This window comes from Lonchura striata, chromosome 35 (genome assembly GCF_050655825.1).
Source record: "Lonchura striata isolate lonStrDom1 chromosome 35, ASM5065582v1, whole genome shotgun sequence".
NCBI lineage: Eukaryota > Metazoa > Chordata > Aves > Passeriformes > Estrildidae > Lonchura > Lonchura striata.
The window spans coordinates 6,330,817-6,343,173 of record NC_140737.1 but is presented as its reverse complement, the minus strand read 5'-3'; the positions used below and the strand labels follow the sequence as shown (position 1 = coordinate 6,343,173).

The 12,357-nt window shown below is 51.6% G+C and overlaps 1 protein-coding gene across 1 annotated transcript in view; it reads left to right on the top strand.

The window, feature by feature from the left end:
* The window catches only part of LOC146764316 (uncharacterized), a 198,864-nt gene that overhangs the window by 60,308 nt on the left and 126,199 nt on the right, over positions 1-12,357 (top strand). The window lies entirely within an intron of this gene.

The following is a 12,357-nucleotide window of genomic DNA, read 5'->3' as shown; positions in this document are numbered from 1 at the left end:
CTCTGCTGATGTCTATTTTTCCACACACCCTGGGGTTCATCCCGAATTCCTTCCACCCTCCGGGGCGGATGGCAGGGAGTGCAGCTGAAGGTGCCTCACCCACTTTGGGTGATCGGCTCCCTTGGCTGGCGGCGGCACCGGGGATTGATTGGGGACCCGGGAGTGACCAGGAGACAGACGAGTGACACATCAGGGGGGTCTGTGGAGAGTCAGCAGGGAGAGAGCACTGAAAATCTCATCAGTGAGTGCCCTGGGATCCTCGGGGAGTGAACATGGCAGGGTACCCATGGAGGGGAGAAAAGGGAAAGCCAGGGAGGGGTCCTGGCCAAAGGGGTGATGATCCCAAAATGTCTCTGAAGGGTCCCTTGGGAGAATGTTGAGGTAGTTTACACATTCCCCCAGAGGTAATTAAGGACATGGACACCCAGGGAGGCAACAAGGGAAGTGGAGAAGGGATTTGGACAACAGGGGATGGATGGTGTTGGTGTGCTGGGAAGGGATTGGGTGAAGGAGAGTGCAGCAATATTGTTCAGGCAAGAAGCAGCAGGAGGAATCTGTGTGGTAAGAAAAAGGATGATGAAAAAGAGGAGGAAGAGAAAAATACTCAGGATTGTTTTGTTTTCCAGCACTGTTTTATCCTCACAATTTGCCAGCTGATCCAGATCCTTTCCATCCCCGGTTTCCAGGAGAGGAAAAGCAGGAGGTCAGGATGCCAGGGGTTTCTCTGCGCTGGCAGCGGCAGCACCGGGCGCAGAGGTGCGGCACCGGGAGCACGGGCTGGGGCCTGTGGGGAGCTGCGGGGCCGGGCCGGGGCTGTGGGGCAGCCGGGGCTCAGCGCCGGGCGCTGCCTGACCCCACCAGCCCCGGGCAGGGCCGGCAGTGGCCCCCGGCCCCCAGGAGGCTGCGGGACGCCCCGGCCGCTGCCCGGCCCCGGGGAGCTGCCGGCCCTGCCCGCCGGGGGGGCCGCCTTTGGACACTGCGGCAGGACAGGCACCGGCTCTGCCACACGGGCTGGGCAGGGACCCTGAGCACAACGGGGAAAACAAAGGAACAGCTGGGAAATGCAGAGTGCACATGGAAGGATCAGGATTTGCTGTTCAGGATTTGCTTTGCGTCCCTGCAGAAAGGAAAGGTTTTGCAGAAAGCTCAGCAGCTCTCAGAGGATGAGCACCCACAGGCAGTGACCGGGGCTGCAGGAGTGGCACAAGAAGGCCCTGCAGCACTTGGGCACAAAGGCACAGCAGCTGAAGGCAAGAAGGGATGAGCAAAAGGCCAAGCTGAAGGCAAAGGCCATGGCAGAGTTCCCACAGCCCCTGAGGGATCAACCCCAGGGCCCAAGGGGGCCCCAGCACCCAGGGCATGACGGGGTCGGCCACAAGCACCTGGCAGAGGCATTGCCCTCCTGGCCAGGGCAGAGCCCACCCAAACAGCCCCTGGGAAGGAGTCAGGGCTCCAGCTGCAGCCCACAAGGACACTGCAAGCACAGACAGCAGCACCCTCAGCAGGAGCAAGTCCACCCCTGCATGGACATGGATTGTCAGGGCTCTCTGAGCTCCCATCCCACCGGGGACCCACCACACTGGAGCCCTGCAGAACATTCAGGCTGCATCTGCATCCAGAGGAGGCCTCTCCTGATGGACACAGGGGCCTCTCCATCCACTCGGAATCTTACACCTAAGCAGGGAAAATTGTAAAGGAATGTTTTCATTATTAAGGGAATAGATGCGAAAGCTGAGCTGGTATCATTTGTTTAATCACTATTAGGAGCTGTGAGGGATAGGTTTGAAATAAACTAATTTATTTCTCTTCCTACTGTCATTTTTATGAACCAGGAAGGAATTTGATGGTGGCATTTTAATATTGTAAAAGGTGATACAGAGGCTACTGCTGCTGTACCTTTGTGTCAAATGTCTGGCAAGGCCTGTGCTGAAGGGAACCCAGAGGTGTGGGCAGCCCCAGGGGGAAAATTTGATGTGGAGCCTCTCCAAATTACTTGGAAGCAACCAGGACAAGTGAGGGCTAAAAGCAACACCCTGTTCCAGGGGAGGGAAGGAAGGGCTCAGCCTGGTATGGAGTCCCTGCTAAAGGCAGGGCTCTTGGAGCCAGGGACGTCTCCCTACAGCACTCCTATCCTGCCAGTCAGGGAATCAGATGGCTCCAATGAGGAGGACAAGGAGAAGTGGCAGACAAAGCCCCTGTGAAATAGCTCAATTTGCAATCTAAAAAATACCTTTTGAGTATCTGAAAAAGAAGTGCTAATGATGCAGAAAGAGGTTAAATATTTGGTAAACACTGGGACTGAAGATTCCGGGTAGATTGACCCAGAGAGAGTCTGGGCAATCTCAGAAGTAACATTTCCCAGGACCAAAAAGGAGCTGAGACAATACTGAGGATTAACAGGGAATTACACAGCCTGGATTGAGGATTCTCTTCCCAGCCAGGACATTGTAGGAATTTTTAACATCACACAGCCTCCATGCTGTGGTATGGACAGGAGAAAGTGAGCAAAACTTGGGAAAATGAAGAACCAAAAATATTGATGTCTCAGCTGGGGCTCCTCCAGACTCAGAAAAGAAATTGGAATTGTAGGTGAATATTAAACAGGGCCATGCCAAAGGAATTCTTGGGCCAAAATGTTTCACCCAGTGGCCAGAGTGGCCTCATTGTCTGCAGAATTGTGCAGCCACAGGTTCACCGGGAACCGAGGCCCAAAACCTGATGACAACAGGATCTCCAACTGTTCCAGTCTGCCATCAAGTTCAAGCTTTGATAACCAAAAGAGCCTCGCAATGGATGAGCAGTGCTCGGTTATTACAGTGTGAAACTTGTGCAGTGGCACAGGAGGATTCAGAACTGAGCACAGGGGAAGGGTTTAACCCAGCCTCCTGTTTGAACAGCCCACAGAGGGGCTGGGAAGAAACCCAGCACTGCATTCAAGTGACACAGCTCCAGACCCAGCCTGGGGGAGATTCAGGAGACATTGCCTGGCCTGAGGCAGAAAATGTCTTGGTGGATGGCTCTACAAGGGCAGCAGAAGGGAAAAGAGTTCCAAGACACGCTGTTATTGAGGAAAGGGAATCAGACAAAGCACAGGTTACCCCCCATGGTCAGCTCAACCAGCACAGCTGTGTGTGCCTGTAAGAGCCTGGCACTGAAATGCCCTGAGCAGGAAGGCTTCAATATCTTCTGGTGACCCCATCTCACCTAACAGTGGGGCAAAAGCAATTCTGATTGCTCAGCAACCACTGGATCACTTACTAAGGCATTTCTAAAAGACATAATTCCAATAAAAGGGATTGTGGAAGAAACAGACTCAGAGAGCAGAATTCATTTTACAGGAAAGATCCTCCAGGGGCTTATGGCAGCTTTAGGAATACAGTGGGACCTCCGTACCCCTGGCACCCCCACAGCTCAGGCTGGGTACAAAGAATGAATGGGGAAAGAAAGAAACACCTTTGGAAGCTGGGGATAGAAACCAAGATGCCATGGGGACGGCTTTTGCCATTGGCTTGGGCAAGAAGAAGGGCCAGACCCAAGGCAGATATTCAATTATTTCCCTTGCAATTGATCTTGGGAATTCCTTACCCTGGGAATTCTCCACCTAGTGCAGGGTGGAGATAAGGGATGCACATTTAAAGCAGTCTGTGGCCAGAATCCTGTCTCTGGTGCAATCTCTCCCCCAGGAAGCTGGGCTGGCACAGAGCCTGCCTTGGCACTTTGCTGCTGCCAACATCCAAGCAGGACATGGGCTCTGCCTAAGGAGTGCAAAGCAGCACCACTGGTGGCCAAGTGGCGTGGCCCATGCCAAGGGGCCCCGAGGCCAGAAACAGCCGCCAGCACAGCTGAACACGGGGGGACCCCTCAGCCTGGGCTCCAGGTCTCTGCAGCCCCGGAGATTTGCACTTCCCGCCTGCAGCAGGAGGATGGGAGGCCCCCCTGAGCCTGCACTGAAGGCAGCGCAGCAGCAGCCAGGGCTCCACAGCGGGGCAAGGCCCTGGGCCTGCCCACACCTCCTCTGCTGAAATCCTCGGCCTGGCCACCCTCCTTGGGCAGCTCCAGCCACCGGGGCCAGCCCTTGCTGCCACTGCTGCAGCTTCAGTGCTCGCTGGGCCTGCACTGCCACAGCTGCTGGGGACACACCGGGACAATTCCACTCTGGCTCTCACTCACACTCACACACTGCCCTGCCTGCCACTGCATCCATGGAAAATAGACCAGCTCATAGACTTGAACATTGTTAACCTTTGATTTCTCTACTCAGGCTTGCTTTGCCTTGTCCTTGGGGAAAGAAATGTTAAAGCTTTTGTTAAGGGATGTTACACCACTCAGTGGAGATGAGTTTAACACCTCAACACACTGGGAATGGCCCGAAAGATACCCACAAAGATAACGACCAGCAGCAAAACATCAACCCCAGCAGCAAACAGCAACCAACACCTACCCCAGACACTGCCCCCGGCAGGGCTGCAGACACCTGGTCTGCAAAAGGCTGAGAAGGAAATCCAGCACTTCCCACCTCATTAACAGCACAAGCAAAGAAATCTGGATCCAACAGGAAACCAAATACTAAAAACTGCACAACTCGAAACTACAGAACATTAAACCAATGCATTTAGACTGTATGAAGTTTGGGAAAAATCTAAAACCCACGTGTCATGGAACAATTTTCTTTGCACACCCGGGCTGTGTGGGGATGGAATGATTTCTGTTGCACATCCTGGCCAGAATCAAGGAATGCCTTGACTCTAACACTAAACATATTGGTGGAGCTTTTCTTTTTCCTGCAGTTCCAATGCAAAGTTTAGAGAATTAGAGTATTTTTTTGGTAATAATCCCACTTCAATATTGCCAGTTATGTTTGGGTCAGGGATGTGAGAATGAATTTTTACTCCAAGGAGAAGTAGAAAAGAACTGAATTGCCTTGGAATTTTTTTGTGTATGTTTCTGTAAGAGATACAAAAATTTTGGTCTGGGTTTTTCAACGTTCACCTTTAGGCAGCATTTTGCAAAACTAGAAGAGATTTAAAGGTGACCCTTTAAGTCACAAATACTAAACGGATTATTTGAAGGAAAAAAAAATAAAGCGGCAGGTTGTGGGGGGGGCACATGGAGGCTGCTGAAGCTCCTCTGGAAGAGAAGCTGCATTCCAGGCACCCAGAAGGAGCTTTAGAAATGCAAATTAACACTGCAGGGGCAAAGTGGAGACAATGTACCTGGCTCTTCTTGCCTGGGGCAGGAATTGACTGATTCCCTCTGCCCCTCACCCCAAGCTCTGCCTGCTTGCACAGATGGAATCTGCACTGCTGAAGGCAGAGCCCATGCTGAGGATCTCTGACTCTGCAACAGAAATGGCTGAAGCTGCAAAGGGAAACAGCAAATGGAGAATGTTGGGAAAACTGCACAAAAATAAGGGGGAGATCATCCCTCTGCCCACTGCAACACCTGCTGTCACTGTATGTGCCGTACAGGGTGTATCAGAGCACTGGGGTTGTTGCTATAACAAGTTCAGGGAAATCAGCTGGAATTCAAGTATTCGATGATGTAATTAGAAAAAAGTAGTCAATTGACGCACCCCGGATGGAGGGAACACCCAAAAATGGGCAAAAGAATTGAAGGGCCACCAGAACATATCCTACAACACCATGGGCCAGCCCCTGGGACCTGAATCAATTCATATCAGGACACAGAGAACCCATTTATTATTTCAATGGCATCATTAAATTACAAGCTGTCCTCGGAATAAGAACCAACCAGACAGCTCCAGCTCCTGACCTTCCTGCCGACCAAGCCACTGAAATGAGAAACAAAACATTTCACCAGGGGATCGGATCAGATTATCTGTTAGCAGAAAAAACAGGAGTCCGGGGGAAACAAAGTGGCTCAAACTGCTGTTGGCAAAGACATGACAAGAGAAAACTGCTAAAAAAGATAACAAAGGAAATAGGAGAGCACTTTATGTATTGGTCCAAACATGGAAAGGATGGGAATGGGACACGGTTCCCCGGTTCCCCAGCAGACCAGGGGTTAAACGAATGCTGCTTCTCCTCTTCTGTGCTGCAGCAACTCTCATCTTTTTACCATGCTCCCCACCTTGGCAGTGCAGCTCATCCAGCAGCTGAGCCAGGGCATGCAGGTGGCAGCCAGGCCTCCTGATCCACAAACGGCTACAAAAGGACAGGGAATGAGGGCACCGAGAATAATCCCAAAACCAAAGAGGACCCGGGAAGAACAAAACAGAGTCAAGGAGTGAATCCGCCTTGAGATAGGGCCGGGCACATGTAGATAAGGGGAGAAACCATCAGTTCCAATAAGTGTTAGAAATTGACCCAGACAGCTGCTCAAAGTGCCGCTACATTCCCGAACTTCGAGGAGAAGAACAAAGACTTAACAGAGCCATGAATATCGGCTGTTCTACAAAAGGAGGGTGCACATTAACGAGGACAGGCTCCAGGCGCATCGGGAAGTCGGAACCTTCCAAGGATCTCAGCCGGTGGGCAAAGGCAGAGGGAGATGCGGCCGGGAAAATGAGGATAAAAAGGAGGCTGCGGGCTACAGCCACGGCAGAGAGCGCACGGCAAATGCCCCACGGCCTCTGCCCCTGCTCGGCAATAAAGTCACTTTGACAGGACTCCTCGCTCTCCCCCGGGCACACAAACCTCCGGCGACGGGAATTTCCCCGCCCGCTGCCGGCCGCGGGGCAGCCCCTCTGTCCTACCCACAGCAGCCGGGCCGAGCCAGCGCTGCTCCGGCAGCGGCTCCTGCCCGGCCCCGGCGGGAAGGAGACCGCGGGCAGCCGCTCCCGCAGCGCCCTCAGCCCGGGGACGGCACGGGCCGGACACGGCACCGGCGAGCCGCCGGAGCCCCCTGCCGCCCCCTCCGCCCGCAGCCAGCCCCGAGCCCCCGCAGAGCCCAGCGCGGCTCCCACCTGCGCCGGGGCCGCCTCCGAGCTCCGCCGCCGCCGCCTCACCGCGCTCCGGCCGCTGCCGCCGCTGCCGGGCCCGCACAGCCGCTCGGCCAATGGCGGCGCTGCGCGGCCACGGCCGCCCTCAGCCCGCCGCCGGGGCCGCGCCGCGCCCCGCTCCCACCAATCAGCGCGCCGCAACCGCGACTGACGGCACCGGCGGCCAATGGCAGCGAGCTCGGGGCGGGCTCTGCGCACGGCCCCGCCTCGCCCCGCGCTCTCGGCGCCCCCGGGCTGCGTGAGGGGAAAGCCGGAGATGAGGAACAGCCCCGGCACGGGCCCGGGCCGAGCCGGGATTGAGCTGCCCACACAAACAAACTTCTCCGCGCCTCCCGCCACGGCTTTCCCGGCCCTGCGCCTCCCGTGCCTCCGCCTCTGCGGGAAGCCCAGGAGCCTCACTTCTCCTGCCCCTCGTTAGCGCATCAGTGCTTCGCTTTGATTTCCCCCGAAAAGGGAAACCTGCCCCAAGCCCTGTGGGTGGGTGGGGCAGGGGAGAGATTTCTGGCAGAAAACTCCAAAGACTCGGAGCAGGAGAAGGAGAAGTCAGTGCAGAGCCTTAAATGCAGCTTTCCCCACGCCTCCCTGCTCCCAGCTGCACCTCCTCCCCCGGCAGGGCAGGAGACAGGGAATGGGGCCATGCTCAGCTCATCCCCCGGGGCTTCTCCCTCTGCTCAGGGACAGGAGTCGTTCCCTGCTGCACCCTGCGCTCTCTCCCGGCCGAGACTTCTCCAGGAACTTCTCGGAGCGGAGTCCATCCCCTGGGCACAGCCCCCTCCGAGTGCTGCAGCGTGGGTCACTGTGCCACGGGCTCAGTCCTGCCAGGACAGGCTGCTCCAGCGGGGCCCCTCTGCCCGCGGGCTCACAGCTCCTCTCAGGCATCGCCGAGCTCCAGCCCGGCTCCTGCAGGGGCTGCAGGGGATCTCTGCATCCCCATGGACCTGCAGGGGATCTCTGCATCCCCATGGACCTGCAGGGGATCTCTGCATCCCCATGGACCTGCAGGGGATCTCTGCACCCCCATGGACCTGCAGGGGGATCTCTGCATCCCCATTGTAATATATGTTGTGGAATAATTCGTGCTTATGAAAAATATACATCAAGTCAGTTGTGCTTGTACAAAAAGATTCTTAAAGTTTTAAATGACCAGTGGCTGCAGCCGGGGCTGGAGACACCACAGTTGGCAGAGAAAGAAAGACCTAATTTACAAATGAAAAAAGGTAGCTTGGTGCAGAGATGGGCCCTTTCCGGGGAAAATCCAGGAGAGTCCCAACGTTTAACCCCTGGTCTGCTGGGGAGCCACGAGACTGTGTCCCATTCCCATCCTTTACATGCTTGGACCAATACATAAACTGCTTTCCTATTTCCTTTTTTATCTTTTTCAACACTTTCCCCTTGTCATCTCTTTGCCAACATCAGTTTGAGTAATTTAGTTTTTCACAAACTCCTCCTTTTTCTGCTAACAGATAACCTGATCCCATCTCCTGGTGAAATGTGTTCCTCATTTCAGTGGCTTGGTCGGCAGGAAGGTCAGGAGCTGGAGCTGTCTCGTTGGTTCTTATTCCGAGGACAGCTTGTAATCTAATGATGCCTTAGAAATGATAAATGGTTTCTCTGTCTCCTGATAGGAATTTGTGAAAAATGCTGATCATTTGGTTTTTAGAATTTTAAAAGTTTCCTAATAATAAAAAGGTGAAAAAAATAGGAATAGAATTAGACTGATAAAAATTTAGAGTTAGGACAATTACAAGACAATAAAAAGGAAAGAATATCTGAGGTCCAGATGCTCTCAGGCACTTAAGCCAAGAGGAATGTACCTTGTGAATGAAGGAATCACCCCTAAAACAATACACTGTTGCATATTCATATATCCTTTATGGTTATACATACATTCTATTTGAAACAAAAAACTCTGTCTCTTGTATGTCAACTGCTTTCTTTAATTCCCACGGGGTCTTCAAGTCTGAGCCAGGCATGAAGAAATCAGCTTCTTCTAATAAGAAAACCATAAATTGCTCTTCTCTGGAGGATTTGCGTGTTCCTTGAAACGAGTATCTCATTCCTTAAACACCCCCACCACACACACAGACATAGTTTCTTTTTTAACTACTAAAGCTTCATTTTATCTACAAAGCTACATTTACCATACTGTTATATGCAGCAGATATAATTGGCTCCATTTCTAATATGATATATGTGATATTGAATATTTGTTAGATTTGTTAGAACACTCTAACACTCTACACGTTTGTATTAGGATTCCCCCCCTCCCTCGCAGGTGAGACCGGGTGTATATTGGAAACTGATTTACAGGTAAGAAGGTGCGGCTCCCCAGGAGATGGGCCATGGCTGGGGAGATACAGGAACCCCCGGTGCTGATCCTTGCCTGAAGGACCCGAGATGGATATCATGGAAATCCTTGGGCAGACACAGGTGAATGCAGCCTACCCTCCCGTAAATTTCATCAAGGGATTCAACAAACTCCAGACACTGTTCTCCCTCATCACCAAAGCAGAAAATCTTATTAACACGTGGACTCTTAATGGAAGAAAAGACTGACTGCTGAAATCTTGGCCTCAGGCAGAATTTTCCCTATAAAAACTGCTTGTGCCAGGATGGAGGTGTGTGGGCATAGAGGAAAACCTCTGCTGAGGCTGACCTCTTTGTTGAACACCCAGGGCCGACCCCGGGCTCGGCTCTGTTCTTTCCTTGTGGCTGGCCTAGATAGAATTTGATTGCAAAATAAATATTTTATTTTTTCATATTAATTTGGCTGGACAAATTTTCATTTATAACAGTTGTAACACATAAAAGGAAGAATCCCCATTTCTTCCACCATCCCATCCTCAATACATTACCCCACCAGTTAGTTTTTAGCACTGTTTTCCCATTTTTGGATTGGTGTCTGGGTTGTTTTTTTCTAGGATGACCTCCCCATTGTCATCTATTTTCAACAGTCTGATATATTAAACTTTCCATAAACACCCCGTTCATTAGCCAATAAACAGTCTAAAGCCAACCTATTCTAGTACACTGCAGTTTTTCCCCTTTTTGCCTGCAAGTACTCAATTTGGGTGGGTCTGTGGCTGTTGACATGGGTGTGTGTACCAAAAAGGAACTTTGGTTTCTTTCCATGTAATACTTTCTGTAGCATTTGTGACATGATCTTGCTTGTATCTCAGAAGGGAAAAGACAACAAATGGGAGACAGAAACAGGAATGACAGAGGTCTGGCATGGCTTATACCCCCACCTCCCCTGCCTGTGGGGCTGCTGCCCACAGCAGGTACGTGTGATCTTCTCGCTGGTGAGTACAGTGCTCAATCCAGGCTTGCCCTCTGTTTCCCTTGTCACTCCTTTTTGCTGATTTTTCTATGCAAGTCCTTTTCAACACTCCTTTGGTGTGTTTTGGTGTTGTCCATTTTAGATGTGATAGTCCATTCCTCACGTTTCTTCACAAGTCCTCTGCCTCTGTTTCCCACATTCTCTAACAACCTGAATACCACGTTCTTTCAACTACTCAAAAAGTCCTTTCTCTCAATATACCATTCAACACAATCCACCTGCCTCCAAGGAGATAAAGTAAAGCTCAGAATAAACAATCTACATTATATATACTTCCATTCATCTACATTTACTCACTTTTATTTTTCACTCACTTTCACATACAAGGTACCTTTTACTTTCAAACAGTCTACATTACATATCTACACCCTGAGTGCTCATGGAATGTTAATCCATCAACCCAGCAGGTTTAATCCTGGATGTCTCTCAACCCAGCAGAATTTTAGGTGTTACTGTTTTCCAACCCCAGATCCCCTTGGACATTTTTAACCTTCAGTCCAGCTGTGTTGTCCAACCCCAGATCCCCTTGGGCATAACCTCAACACGCAACCCTGAGTGCTCTTGGAATGCAAATCCCCCAAATCCTCCTCTGGAAGGAGCCCCCAGAAAACAAACCCCCACGGCTCCTCCCCACCCACCTGATTTGGGAAGAACTTTCTCTGAGAGAAGTGGAAAAGAACCTGTTTATTTAACTAACAAAACAATCCCCAGCACTAAAAAAAATGAACAACACCAGATGACAACAAAACTCTTTCACCACTCTGAAGAGATGACAAATCCAGGAAGTCTCTCCTGGGGGTGGTCGCCCGGGTCTGGGCGCTGGGGATTGCTCTGGGCACTGGGGATGGCTGCTGCAGATCACAGAGCGCAGGCTCCCGGTGCTCCTCGGGGTTCCCAGGTCCCAGTCCAGAGCAGGTTGGATGGTATTCAGGAAAGGGAAAGGGAAAGAAACAGTCCAGGGAAAAAATTGGAATGCCTAGGTAAACTAACTAACAGGAAAAAGCAAAGGCAGGAGCGGAAGCAAGAGCAAGCAAACAAAGCCAGCAAAAGCAAGCCAAGCCAGCCCGCACAAGCCTCTTGTGGAGAACAGACCATGGGGGGAGGTGAGCCGGCTGATAACAAGACAAAACAAACCTTCACTTTCAGAGTCAGTTCTGAGAGCACAGAACAGAATATCAAACATGAACAGAACCCACGATTGGGGATACAAACACCAGAACCTCACCCTGGGACACCTGGGTTTCCACATCAGCAGGAGACAGTTCCTTCCAGTCGAAGGGTCAGCGGCAGGGTCCTCATCACACCCGTTCCTTAAATGTTATCTGGCCATGCAGACGGTTTTAGCTACTTCCACAAGTACTTTAAATCAACACTGGCTGTTTCACAAATACCTCTGAGTTATTACTGTCAGTTAGTTACAAAAATAAAAGCATTAGTTATTATTTCACAACTACAGCTACTTCTGCAAAAGTTAACATTCTAATGCACAACACATGGCATCCACTTCAATATTTTGCAAAAGCCAAAACTAGTATGTATGTTTTTCACACTGTGCACAAACTAAACTATCATCCAAGAATGATGTTCTGAGGATATGAGCTACTCAGGGGCCAGGGCATTGGCCACAAAAAGCTGACAAATTATATTACAGCAAAAGCAGTTAAAAGTGATTACAAGCTGTTCTGTATCAAAATCGTTGTGATTAAGAATAAGTTGCAGAAGTCAAGACATAAGAGCAAAAGCCACCAACTACATAGTTCTCTATAACAAACCCAGGGCAGGTGTTTCCCTTGCAGGGAGCACTGGGGCCTTCCCCGGGCCCCTTCTGCCCTCTGGCAGAGCCGGTGGCATTTTCCAGCACACGCAGTTTGTAACCAAGAGTCGGGTGCAGCCCAGAAGGCTCCGAGCGCCTCCTCCCAGGCTGACTCTGCAGATCCGAGGCTGCTCTGGGCTCTGCCAGGGCTCTGCTGGGGCTCAGCTCTGGGCCAGGCTGGGCCCGCTCTCCCCTCACATTGCTCCGGGCAGCCGAGTCACGGAGGGAGGAGGAAGGGACACC